The 14498-nt window shown below is 47.9% G+C and overlaps 1 protein-coding gene across 1 annotated transcript in view; it reads right to left on the minus strand.

Annotated features, from left to right (window-relative positions):
• The window catches only part of SLIT3 (slit guidance ligand 3), a 1101025-nt gene that overhangs the window by 728478 nt on the left and 358049 nt on the right, over positions 1 to 14498 (minus strand). The window lies entirely within an intron of this gene.

Genomic DNA, 14498 nt, shown 5'->3' on the forward strand with positions numbered 1-14498 from the left:
CCTGCAGCTTCCACTGCACAGCTCTAGTTCTTCGGAACTTTCTCCCCAGTGTCATAAGAAAAGTAACCTTCCTATAGCACCTTCAGAAAACTCTAGAAGGCCTGGTTGTTCAACAAATGTGACTAAGCCGCCAGCCAGCTTTGTTTTGTTTATGGACTAAGGTTATTGAGCACATGTGACCGTTCTTCTTTGCACCTCTTTGTACAAGTGCTGTGTTACCTGCAGGTTTGGGCGCTACATACATGTAATAAATAAATACATTCTGAAATGCCAGGAAGGAGTCAGGTTTTGGAGGTTTGGTGGACATCAAACCTGATACAGAAGTAATGCTCCAAACCAAGCAAATCTGGGACAGCACTTTAATTGAGATATAACTTTGACTCCTATGAGTGGAGGATGGAGGGCGTATAATGCTCCTCTGGTAATTCTAGGTCAAAAGGAATGTGACTTGAGTGGCATAACTTTCCAGGGGGGCTTGCAGAAGACCCGGAAGTTCCTTTACGCAGGTTGAGCCGGCGTGTGCCTCTGGTGAGCACATTTGTCCAAGGAGCATTAGAAATCAAGCACGCTTTGAGAATGGATGCTAAATACCTGACCAAATTCTGACAGCCACCTGCAAGATGAACCAATTAGGTTGAGAGAGGAGAGACATGGGGGGGGGGGTCAGCAGACAGAAACAGCACCTGTTTTATGGCACGTAGAGGTACTCAGGAACATGTGTCAGCAGAGTGAATGCAAGTTGATGGTTAAGATGCCCCCGGGCTTGGTGCGCTATATAAATTGCAAAATAAATAAATAAATAAATAAACAGATGCATAATGACTTTCTAGTGCGAGTGCAGTGACGTGAATGGGGGGGCTGTGAGACGGATCAAAAGTGAGTCTGTGCGCCAAAGTATGAGACTCGCACTCAATGACCATTTCTGTACTCCGAGGAGAGAGGGTTAGCACCAAATACACGAGACCACGCTTCAAGGAGCGGAACTAACCTCCAGTGTGTGAGACTTGAGTAGCCTGTGGAACACTGACTTGTAATGTTATTGTGAGCCGGTCTCCCATGGGCTGCCTCTGCGTTAGCCCATGCCAGTGCTCTCAATACTGCTCGTAAGCCCGGCCTGCGTAACGCAGGGTTTAAGGTATTCCCGTTAAAGGAACCAGCCCATGTATGTTTAGTCCTGAACCTTTACAACAAAACCGCAGCAGCACAGTGAGCAGACACATCTCGTCTCGCATTTCTCTTGAACGTTTCATGAATTTACAAATACAGGGTCTGATTCAGAGAGCGACGCCATTTTGCAGGTGGTGTTGACCTATGATGACTATTTTACAAGAGTCTAGCGGCATCCCGGACCCTGCTCCACCCTCGCCCACCTTAAAGACTCCAGCCACCGCGTCTCCACTGTCACGGAACCTTCATAAATCAGATACGCTGCCTCCATCCACTACCCGTCAGAGCCTACAGTTCCCTACAGTGTTCTTCCACATTCAAGTAAACCTCTGAAAGGGACTCAGCCAGAGCAGAAGGCATCTCCGCTCTTTGGCCAGACGGTTCCTTTCAGCCCTCCCTACCAGACCAATACTCTAACATGCAGGAAAAAATAAATTAAAAAAAACAATATGGTCCCCGAAATACTGAATCAGGAGTTCGGATTATTTTTGCAGTTCACTTTTTCTGAAACTTGATCATGTGCAGGGTTCCAATCTTGTCATTGCATTTGTTTGGTGGCAATAGTTGGCACGGCAATCAGGCCTCCCCACTTCCAGGCCTTGCTTGAGCACCTCTCGGGTCTATCCCACACACAAGTATGAGAAGCTGCCAGTACAGGAAAATGCCTGTTACCAGGAGATGCGTCATTTTCCCGCTTTCCGATTAGCATTGCGTCAGATCCGCTTCCAGTGACTTATCATGCGCCCATATTTGTCCGATCAGATAACCTTCCCTACTCCACTTGAATCTTCCCAGTTCTTAAGTCTGTGTGCTACCGTCCCACCCGCTTTTTCCCTCTTCCTTTCTTCCACAGACAATAGTCTGGTGAACCTGTATGGGGGCACAATCTGCCGCTTTCCGCACAAGCCAGGCCACTCTAAGTCCTCTATAGTGGTGACTGACACACATTTGGTTTAATGTATCATAACAGAGCATATGCAAGATAATAATGACTACAAACTATATTGCCCATTTTACACAGGCCATCATCATGAGAAACTGATGAAAAAATCGGGATTCGAATATGTTGCCTACAGGTAATACACAAACCTCACAGCATTGAGACATCCTATCCAATACCAAGTGCATTAAGGAATTCACCTACTTTTAAAACCATACAGATCCCCTGCCCTGTACTTTTGTGCAGAGTTGAGCCCTACACTCTTTCACTAATTTAACCCAGCTCTAGAAAGAGAAGGTGATACCTGGGCAGTCACCTGCTTTCTGTGCGTGGCTTGATTTTCCATGGCAGTGATTCGAGTTATGCATTGCGGCTCGAGCTATGCATTGCGGCTCGAGCTATGCATTGCAGCTGATGTGCGGCTACTTCTTGCAGAGCAACGTTACACACAAGCTATTTATTCAATGGGCCTGTGCAGTTTCTGGGCGATTCCTACATATTTTCACTAGTGGCTTGCTACTTGTGACCATGTGTGACACTTCCCCGAAGCGTAGCGCGACATTCTAGATTGCAGTGCCAGGTTAAGGGTTTGCAGGCCGTTAGGAGCTTGTGTCAAAGTGTAGGGTCAGGTTAAGGAGGTTGTAGAAATAAGGGGAGGATGGATCGACTGTAAGGCGCACGCTCCAGGGGGGCACATATGCTTCATATGACAGCGGCTTGAAGATCTTGAGTGCTATTGCATGACCACACACTGCGCTGCGGCAGTGGGGATGAGGCTATCATGTTCCCGTGGCGTGCCCCCTGCCTGAAAGGCGTCTTGTCTCGCATGGCTTACCACCAGCAATTCTGTACGTCACGCAACTTACCAGGTCCACTTTATCCCTCTGATTTCCTTAGAACAACGTCAAGGAAACTCAAAACGTGCCCTTTGCGTTTAATGACTAAACTGATTTTATTTACTTCGGCGGGGCTTAGCCCGGGGCATGCCTTAAACCCACAAGTCTTAATACCTGTGAAATCACTCTTTGAATCCAGGAGGAAGCGGGCAGAACGGTTCTTTAGCCTTTTCTTCAAGACTCTTTGCTCCTTGCATAGTGAAGCCAGTGTTTGGCAACACATGCCAGTGGTGCCCTCTTGGAGAGTGCGGCGGGAGCGTGAGGTGGCACAGACAGCCCTTTCCCCCGTCTGCGGTGGAGAGAACATCGCTTGTATGCGCCATAGAATAAAGCGTCCACCATGCAGGGAATGGAGACATGCGTGGCAGAATTGCAAGACTTTAGGCACGGGCTGCCAGATAACACCTAAATGGAATGACTTGTAAGAGTGAACAATGGATAAAGAGTTATGAATTAATAAGAAGGGCAGTCCTCCTTGAGTGTCTCGTCTATAGACGCCAATGGACTCTCAAAGGCATCTATCAACCCGTCTACTTGGCTGCCTACCTGTCTATGAGAGCTGGAGACAGAAATCCACAAGGACAGAAAGCAGTACATAGAGAAGACCAGCAGCACTATAGTGCACTCGGTCTGTAGTACTCTAAGTGTGGCCCCTGCATAGAGAGCAAACTGTCCTGTCCGATGAGCTACTGGACCAACCTGGCACATTATAGAAGAGCCACAAGGCTCCTTCTTTATTATTGAATGCACACTGGCTAACCTTGCCAGGGTGTATCGGTTTATTGAGAGGCCACCCTCAACACGGGGAGTTCCTTCTCTCCCCACTCACGGTGTCACGCAACAGACTGTTTAATGCATTCTTTGTTCAGCCCTGTCTCAGACTCATATCGTGCCAGATATACCCCTCCCCCTGTGCCACGAGAACAAGGCCGTGTACAGAAAAGATACATATATTTATTTGAATTATAGGTTTAATGAAGATCTCACTAAAACGATGCCCGCCACCTTCTTTCTGGCTCACAATTAAACTTCTTTTTACATAAATAAATCACGCAAGTTGGTTTGGAAAACACAAATCAGAATACTTTACTTTATGCAGATTTCAATTCAAGGAATGATCAATACTGGTCAATGAACAACATCAATTTACATATGCAGTGCTGTGTAATTTTGATTTTCATGCGTGCTTAAAAAGGCTAGCAGTTTGGTTTACAATGTTGGGATACATGAGCTCTCACTTTTGCAAGCACTTCTCCCCCATCTCCAAAAACCCAAGCATCATTTACATGCAGCACCATGCTATTCAAAGGCCAGGCCTAGGGAGTGGGGCAGTTTTAGAAGTTTCTTTTTCAGACCCCCCTCACATAAGGACTTGCATTGGGGAAGTTGGCCAACAAAAAATGGGATGTTTTAGGAATATATCTGGGATACAAGAGCCAGGCTTGCAGTGGGGGAAGCCATTTGCGAATTGTGCCCAGAGACCCACCGATTGTCCTTCGCTGGAATTACCTCACATATCGCATTTGCTAACATCAGCCTCTATTCTTCAAAATATTGTGTAATTTACTGATCATGGTTCACTTTGCTTTTGCATCGGCTGTTTTCTTCTTTCTTTTCACAAGCATTGTTTTTAAATATGAGAAGTGTGAATTGGGAGAGCAGCATTTCCTAATGTGTGCATGAGTGCATACCTTCTATATTCATGTACGCATGCATTAGCAAAGCATACACATGTGTAATCAAGTCTTACAGATACACTCTGGGAAGTGACACACATGTAGAGTGACACCAAAGGGTGCTCATTGGAAGGGGGAGGTAGTGATCACATGGATAACGTATTCCCAGATTTCCCAGCCAAAACTATAGAAAGCAGACTTGGCACACAGGAAATTTGTACTTCCCTCCGGCACCCATCAACACCACAGGTTTCACATCTGCCTTTTGCACTGTCCCACTAATGAACCCACCCCTTTTGATTACAGAGCAAAGCGTAGTGAGGCCACCAATAAGTGGCAGAAGGGCACTATAGAAAACTACTTAAGTTATACTACATTACAGTAGGCCACCATATCGGCCAATGCCACGTGCTCCTGTGCTGCCACTATTACCTTAGGTGTGCCATCTGCAGACTGAGATTGACAGCACACCTATTGATCTATATTTGTCTCTAAACCTGTCTGCCTTCTCTCTGATTAAAGATAATACGTATTAGATGCAAATATTTCTGAACGAAATTCAGTGTTGCATTCATTGTGGGACTGTGACAAAGGGTTAGTGCATTAGAAGAGGATGTCAATGATTGGACGGAGCCATGGCCTCTAAAAATGGAGCATCATTTAGCAACTACATCGGGTGCACGACCCCATCAAATTAACACCCACAAGAGCATCATTCATATTTTAATTAATCTCCAGTGAAATGTCATTGAATAGGCCACACATGTACCCTAGCACAGTATCTGCTTTGTTCCAACCACCTGCTGCAATCTTCTAAAAGGTTTGACTGGGGCACATGGTGACGCAGGGGTGTTGCTAGGTCTGGAAAAGATCCGGGGCTATGCTAATGTCGCGACTGTTAGGACTCACGGCTAGCTAGGTTTAGCAGTTCAGGCTGGGCTGCTTCCATTGGTGGCAGGACCTGACTGATTTGCATATGGCAGGACACTTTTTGCAATGGTGCAGAGGGGCTAAAAGACAGTGGTATCGAAGGTTCCCCAGAGAAGTGCCAGTCGTACAGAATTATTGAAAACCTTCCACCCATAACTTTTCTGGTTATGCACAGCTATTCTGAGCCTGTGAAGGAGGGCCCAAAGCTCACTGTGCCATTCACAGGGCTCTAGTCTCAGAAGCAACAGGTAATATGATGTGATTGGTTATTTATAACGCGCTTAATACCCAGAGGTTTCTAAGCACTGACCGGGGATCGAACCTGTGTTGCTCCGCAGTGTCTTGCTTCCAAAGCGAGCATGTTGCATCATGTTGCCCCTGAGCAATCCTCCCGAGACCTGAAGGTGTATCCCTGAGATCGAACCTGTGTTGCTCCATGTCGTCTTGCTTCCAAGGTGAGCATGTTGCCCCTAAGCTATCCTCCCGAGAGCTGAAGGTGTATCCCTCAACACACTCCTGAACTCTACTCCCAGGACTTTGCCACTCGGCAACCTTCAGATCCACTCATTGTGCCAAGAAGGAGGTCTACCAGAAGTGTCTCCTCTTTTGCACGTCCGGTAATCTCCACAACATTTTTCATTGACTTGTGTTTGCTGGGAGGGAGTGATCCAGTGAAGGCGGAAAGATCTGCGACCTCACAGAAAGGCCACCCTCCAACGTCCTGTGACCCGCAGCGTACAAGTACAATCCCCACCTATAACAGTACCTTCCCCTCAGATCACTCACTGTTGACCGCCTTAAAGATAAGGCTATTTTCTCAGGAACCGAACACAATGCTGCAAACGTCTCCATGCTACATTCACTAGCATCTCACAGGATATAGCTGACCTCTGCCAATAGCAGGCCGGGGCCACGCAGGACATACATAGCTGAAGTAGCCCAAGCTGCAATGTTTGGTGCTGTACCGAAGAGCAGAATAGATGCAGATAAATCATATATATCTAAGGGTGCTCCTAGCACACTTTGCACCAGAACCCTCAGGATTCAAACACCTTCCGGTCATGGCAATTTGTACACAAGTTCAAAAGCTAGCCATGTGTCTCTTTCCTTGCTTCACCTGCGTGGGCAATACCACCTCACCTGCTTCCAAACCCCGCCTTCGCATGCGACTATAAAAGGGACCAATATGATCCCCAAGATCCCCTTCGACAGCTACCTGCGGCCCATCACTGCGAAGACCCTGTGAAACCAGCCCTACTGTGACAAGACCACACAGACCAAGAAGAATACAAACCCACGACTACATACTCAACCCGAGAAGATGGAGTAATGAGGATCAAGCCTCGGTATCCAAAAATCTCCGCTGATGGATAAAAATCTATCAGCAAGAAGAAGAACAAGCGCACACGTGACGTCAAAAGAAGGAGCTGGGTGGTGGTAAACTCTGGCAGTGGAGGATGTGGTATGTCTGGCCTGGAAGGCCACCCAGCGAGTATGTGTCTATGTTTCGAACATGTGAAGATGTTTTAGCCCTAAACCTTCTATACATTTATTTGTCCGTCGGTATCAGGACGGATACCAACACGTGACCAGTGGTGGCTCTTGTAGCTGTGTAATTGGCAACTAGAAAATACAGGTGCATTAATGCAGGACACATTGAAAAAGCTCTGGTTCCACACTAACGCCCCGCTCCGCAGAATCAATTCCTCACACAACTAAATCGTAGTACCCCCCCACCACCACCCCTCAAATTTGATAAAAGCCGCTACTCCAGCTCTAAGACCTGTCCTGTTGGTTTTGGTGATTACTGTTAACAAGGGCTGTGTGTGTGCGGGTGTGTGTTACTGCATTGAGTCATCCTTGACAACATCTGCTATTTCCGTAGAGACACGTGATATGGTAGAGGCTTGTTTTCTGTACATATTCCAATCACATTAATTTACACGATCATAGGAGACTGGGAAACCCCAGAGACGATCCCTCCAATCAGACAGCCTGGATGTTGGGCACAATGGAAACATGCCTCCTACTCCATGATATACCTTTATACTGTGTAGCATACAACGTTGGCCATGTTTAGGCACAGTGGAGGGTACGAGAGAGGACCGATTTCCGCAACACATTCACAAAACATGGTTTTCATGTATAGGGCGAACTCGACCCCCAGATCAGTGAAAGGTAAAAACGCTTTTAAGTACGATTTGTGGGGACCATCTTATTGATACCTGATGCCTTATTGATGGCCGATTGAGAGATTAATCAGGTGAATGCAGCCTGTGCAATCATCGAAATGCCGAGCTGCACCTGCAGCCAATGATATGGGAGGCTTAGAGCGAACCCAGTGTGAGGAGGGTGCAAGTCAGAAGTGAATGGTTTTGGACAGGATCCCATGTCTCTTGTCCCATGTATAGCGCCTTGAGGACTACGGGCATGTGGCTCGATATAAGCAATAAAATAAATAAATAAAACACTACAACAGGCGCACTAATCCACTGAACTACCATACCAGGAGGCAGAGCAAATCGGTTTTCACCTCATTCCGAGTAGGGCGGTAAGGGTTAACGGTCACCGGTAACGAGACCGGTGCCGTTAAACCCTTACCACCCTACTACGAGATCCCTTTGCAGGTCCTTCCTTAACGCCTGCTTTTAGCAGGCGTTAAGGACGGGACCCGCAAAGGGACTTTAGTGCTAATAATGGTACCGTAATTTAGGGTACTGTTATTAGCGCCTTCCCCATTCCCATTGAGCCCTATGGGGTCTCAAATGGGAATGGGGAAGGGCCCTGGTGAATGGGGAATTACCGCCCCCGCCAACCTTGGAATGGACCGGTAATTACTCCATTCACCAGGGCGGGGTCAGAACGATTTGGGAGGCAGCCATGCCGCAAATAGCGGCGTGGTTACCTCCAAAGTCGGAATGAGGCCCATTGACTGCTGGAGGATAAGGGAAAAGCAAAGAGAGGCAGTTTTGATGTAATATTTAGTGCCTAGATAAAAAGAGCTTTACACAGAGCACTATGTGAGTGCTCATGCTCCCAGGTTCATTCCTATCTGATAAGAGGCAGTGGGCTGCCCATATTGGCGACCTTACCAGTAAAGAAGCCGGATTGCCGTAATGCTCTTTCTCACTGAGAGAACATGACAGGCAAAAAGGAGCCAGAAAAGCCAATATTGTCAATAGGGTTGAGAAAAATACACAGGATAACGCAGAAAGACAAGGGTAATGGCCCGTGTAAGTATCCACGTTGCTGCAATACGCCCACTACCGTGGTCCTTATTATATAAGCAGCACAAATGACGCTATCTTTGCAAAATCGAAGATGCGAGTTCACAAGAGATTAGTCTATTGTCCGCCTCTTTTCAACACAGGAAAGACGTGACGTCATCGGTGGGCCTGCTTCATATATTCGGACCCCCTACTCCTGCCGTACACAGATACGTGCGCAAGCTTCATTCCATGCTCGCGAAGATACTTGTCAAGCTCACACTGACAGCATATTGTGCACACTTGCCAGCGCAGGTCAAATCATATCACTGGGCATCAGCCTCAAAGCAGAAGACCCTGTTTGTGGGCCTGGGCAGAGAAAGGACACGCGAATAGAGCGTTCAAACGCCCTCTGGCTGGCTTGCTTCACACAAGGCCACAGCGGGGATGTTTGTCCACCTTGCCCAAAGGACCATTTCAGCACCTCCTCCATTGTTGAAGAGCCAGGTTTGCTGTGTGTAGGACCAGTCTGGCACCCTTGGGACAACCATCCCAGGCTGGTGGCACCGCCATAGGAGGCTGTCTCTATGTGGCTTGATGTAGAGGCAACCTTGGCTCTAGAATAAGTAGCTAACTTCCTCCAGATCACTGTGTTGGTACTAAGCACCGTCTGGTTGGTCCAACTGCAAACTATGATTGGCTGTTAGTTTCTAATCCTTATGATTGGCCAGAAGCTGAATAGCAGCTTTGGCTTCCAATCATAAAGAGGAACAAGGAGCCAATGATTGAGTTTGCAGAACCTTCAGCTGATCCTCTTCTGCCCCTCGCCATCTTGGAGCGCTGAGCCCTGCATGCCTTGTCTTCCATCGAGATTCGAGTTCCTGCTACTTTAGTTAAACAATACTATTCCTGTGTTTCTGGTTATGACACCTGTCAGGCCACAATTACCCCCACAAGACCCCACAGCCCATGTAACCTGCACACAGCTCCTGTTCACTTTTTGTAATGTCTCTGGCAAGGAGGTTGGGGGTGCAGCTGGCAAGATTGGGTCGTTTAAAATGCACCACTGCAAAAATATTATTTTTGAAGTCTGGCGTGGCAAACACATTGATCTATTGTAGCTTGGGTCTCTCGGGCTGGTTCACGATGTACCAGCACTGCCCTGTCACCCAGGTGTCACCCAGGTGTCACTGGCAGGTAGCGAAAGACGACAAAGGACGCATCTGTAGCGTTCTCAAACTCAGGAAGTGTGGCGAAGCGGTGGAGAGACAGAGAAGGATAGATACTGTGGATTATTGCCGCTGTGTGACTCCATCTCTCTTGGCCTACTCACTGCATCCTCTTGCATTCTGGTACTTGTAGTCAGGCTATCAAATTGGCACTGGGTGGTGCTACATCTTTCTACAGACCTCTGCTTTGCACTCTGGGAATTTTCGGTCTATACTTAAAATGGGAAAAGCAGAGGTTTCAGGTCGCTCCATGTCAGGTGTGAATAGGTAGTCCAGTCCTAGCTTATCAGTAGCAATGAGTGTGCACAGTCCTGCATTTACCAAGGAAAAAGCAACACAAGACGGAAATAGCTAAACCCTGCACTCAGAGCTGTCAAGTGATGTTATTGTATGTTCTGGATTTTTTTAGGGCGAGTACTGTGACCAATCAAAATTGCAGAGCACAACTTCCATTATTTGCTTAAAAGGGGTTCTTACTGAATCACTACAAGACATGTTTACAATTGTGTACATTCTTATGTTCCTATAACGCTATTTGCTTTTATGCAAATCACCAGTATTGGGTTCTATGAAGAGATGCTGTATTGTGTGACCTGTCCTGGGGCCCGCCCCTCGGCCCCTCCTCTCCTCCCAATGGCCACGCCCATCCAAGGATGAGAGGGTTCCCCCAATACATGTTTTCCATTTCCAGCGCTGCACACACATGTGTGTGTCCCAGTGCTAGTACACACCCTGGCAGGGCACAGCTCTAGTGCCGCCCCGAAACTTGTGTGGCACTGGGTGTTCTACTGAGAAGGACTATCTCGTTGGATCTGCTGCATCTGACAATCGCATAGTGCCTGTGCACACAGGGGACACTGTTCAAACAGTGCAGACGGAAGCTGGGTGGGGGTGTAGTCTGTGCATTGGCACCATGTGTCAATAAGTCGATAAGCCCCCAAGTCTACAGCGGGACAGCCCCCCATTGAGGTGCTAATTGTTTCTAGTAAGCGCTTTCTTGAGCCCTGTGAGGAATCTGGGAGATGCTTGTTTGCTTGGGTCTTAACCCATAGACGGACTAATCCTTCATTTCCCAGCCCAGGGAAGGCACATGAATGCATTCATTGTCAGCCCTTCGCTAGCAAGATACATGCCCAGACTTTCTACCATGCGGGCCACATTCCTCCTGGTGGAGGCTAGGAAAGAGAGCAGCGGGATGGGCCTGCCGTCTGGACAGTTCCCCCTTGCAATGCTTGAAAGAAAGTGAAGGGACCGCCCTGGGAAAGGTGCACGTTGAAGACCCTTGAGATAGAGTGAAGGGACTGCCCTGGGAAAGGTGCATGTTGAGGACATTTGAGATACAGTGAAGACACCGCCCTGGGCAAGGTGCATGTTGAAGAACCTTGGGATACAGTGAAAGGACCGCCCTGGGAAAGGTGCATGTTGAGGACACTTGAGATACAGTGAAGACACCGCCCTAGGCAAGGTGCATATTGAAGACCCTTGGGATACAGTGAAGGGACCACCCTGGGCAAGGTGCACGTTGAAGACCCTTGGGATACAGTGAAGGGACCGCCCTGGGCAAGGTGCATGTTGAAGACCCTTGGGATACAGTGAAGGGACCACCCTGGGAAAGGTGCATGTCGAAGACCCTTGGGATACAGTGAAGGGACCACCCTGGGAAAGGTGCATGTTAAGGACACTTGGGATACAGTGAAGAGACCGCCCTGGGCAAGGTGCATGTTGAGGACGCTTGGGGTACAGTGAAGGGACTGCCCTGGGAAAGGTGCATGTTAAGGCCACTTGGGGTACAGTGAAGGAACTGCCCTGGGAAAGGTGCATGTTAAGGCCACTTGGGGTACAGTGAAGGGACTGCCGTGGGAAAGGTGCATGTTGAGGACACTTGAGATACAGTGAAGACACCGCCCTAGGCAAGGTGCATGTTGAAGACCCTTGGGATACAGTGAAGGGACCACCCTGGGCAAGGTGCACGTTGAAGACCCTTGGGATACAGTGAAGGGACCGCCCTGGGCAAGGTGCATGTTGAAGACCCTTGGGATACAGTGAAGGGACCACCCTGGGAAAGGTGCATGTCGAAGACCCTTGGGATACAGTGAAGGGACCACCCTGGGAAAGGTGCATGTTAAGGACACTTGGGATACAGTGAAGAGACCGCCCTGGGCAAGGTGCATGTTGAGGACACTTGGGGTACAGTGAAGGGACTGCCCTGGGAAAGGTGCATGTTAAGGCCACTTGGGGTACAGTGAAGGAACTGCCCTGGAAAAGGTGCATGTTAAGGCCACTTGGGGTACAGTGAAGGGACTGCCGTGGGAAAGGTGCATGTTGAGGACACTTGGGATACAGAGAAGAGATCCCAGGGGCAAGATTAATGTTGAGGACACTTGGGATACAGTGAAGAGACTGCCTGAGCAAGCTTCATGTTGAGGACACTTGGGGTACAGTAAGGGAGAGCCTGGGCAAGCTTCATGTTGAGGACACTTGTGGTACAGTAAGGGAGAGCCTGGGCAAGCTTCATGTTGAGGACACTTGGGATACAGTGTAGTGACCGCTCTGGGCAAGATGCATGTTGAGGACACTTGAGACAGTGAAGAGATCCCAGGGGATACCATTCACGTATCCAAAAGCCATACCACAGGGCAACTGGTAGAGAATTGTTTTGTGAAGCAAATATCTGTGGTGTGTATCTCTGGGGTAGCAGTCAGCTTCACGAGTAATTGACTTCCCGGAATAATATTCCATCTAGCGCTGGGTATCTGCTCCTGGAGAGGCATTCTGGAAATCGGGGCATGCTGTGTTTGTAGCCGATGCCAATAATAGGCTCATTTTGCCCTGTTTAGATTCAGAGTTAGCGTCACCTCCTTCTTTCATTTTTAAGTATATGAATTGCGTATTAAGTGTAAACTGTGCCTGTGCTATGCCATCCTGTGGACAGTTCAGCCAATAACGTTATGCCGTATTGTTTCGGCTATGCCTTATTGACCCGGCTATGTCATATTGATGTCGCTATGTAGCTCTTGCTAGCTTGACCGCAGTGAGATTACCCAAGCCACAGTGTCCAGTGGTGCCTGTTTTGTGCTTGCTTGGTCTCTTTGGTTGTATGTGCAACATATTGAACCCTCTTGAATCGGTATTAGCATAATTGACCTAAAAACATTTGACCTAAAACATTTGATCGAATTGTTTTGACCTTTTTTCGGTCAAATTTAATTAAATATATATATATGTGGGTGGGTAAGGGTAAAGATGTGGTTGAGGTCAAGTGGAGGGGCAGCTACAGGGGGTAGGGGGCCTCCCCTTCCATTTTAGACCGAAAGAAAGGTCACATAAATTCAAACAAATGTGATTAGGTCAAATGTTTTAGGTCAAATAGACCTAAACCCTTGAATCACCACCTTTGCACTAACATATAGAGACCTCTGCGGGGCTTGTTGATGATGGCACGGCTAACCCGAGGTGCTTGTTGAAGGGAGAGGCACGCCAAGTTGGAGGCATGCAACTGGAGGATAGAGAAAGAAGTTAATGATGAGAAAAGGTTAAATGTAGGTTAAATGCAACGGGGTGCCATATTATGTTATGATGAAGGCCAGTGAGCATATACTTCGGTTCTATAGGAACCTTGCTTGAATTTCACAGACGAGTTAGATAAGACATACAAATATACTACATCCATCATACACAGGGTGTAAAAGATTTGATAGAAATACGTATAATGTGACAGCCAATACGGAGCTCCAGTGCCTTTCCATCTGCTCCTTTGTATGCATCCTGCAACACTGCAGAGCTGCAGGTAGCTGACCCAGTTCTAAAGACTATTCTGTACATCCCTCCCTACAGGTTGGAGCAGAGGTCCAGGCCTAAGAAAAAGTGGGGGAACTCATAGGCATTCCAATTGAATGTGGTGTCACCAGAAATTAGCATATCAAGGTGTCCTCTGGAAAAAGTTAGGGGACTCCGTCCACCCGCGTGTACCCTCAACCTGAGCCCTGGGTCGGAGGGAGAGGATGGAATGTAAGGACTGTTCTAAAGCAATGTTCTCTTGGTGCCCATCTTCTCTTTCACCCCCTCTTCACTGCTTGAAGATCAAGGGTGGTGAAGGTGGCGGGCGGGCACATGAGAGAAATGGAGTTAGGTGGTAATAGACCTAGTGCATGGAGAAGAGCGATGCACCCAACTTAGCTTTCACTCTCCCGGCCCTGTTTTCTTAGCTACTCCTGGGATGGAGTGGGTAAAGGGGTGCTGGAGAGAACACGCCAGGCGGTATAACAAGAAGAACAGAGTGACTGAGAGGCTGCAGGGCTCAAGAGCCTGTGCTGGTTTATGTACATATTAGAGAAGAAAGGGGACGGGTCGAGAGCAGGGCCTTACAATAATGAACACTGTACATCTGGCAAGAGGTTTGCAGTCCAGAAATCAAGCTTGAAACTAAGTAAAAGAGCAAATAAATGCTAAATGTT

This window comes from Ambystoma mexicanum, chromosome 3q, assembly GCF_040938575.1.
Source record: "Ambystoma mexicanum isolate Mex_15411 chromosome 3q, UKY_AmexF1_1, whole genome shotgun sequence".
Taxonomy (NCBI): domain Eukaryota; kingdom Metazoa; phylum Chordata; class Amphibia; order Caudata; family Ambystomatidae; genus Ambystoma; species Ambystoma mexicanum.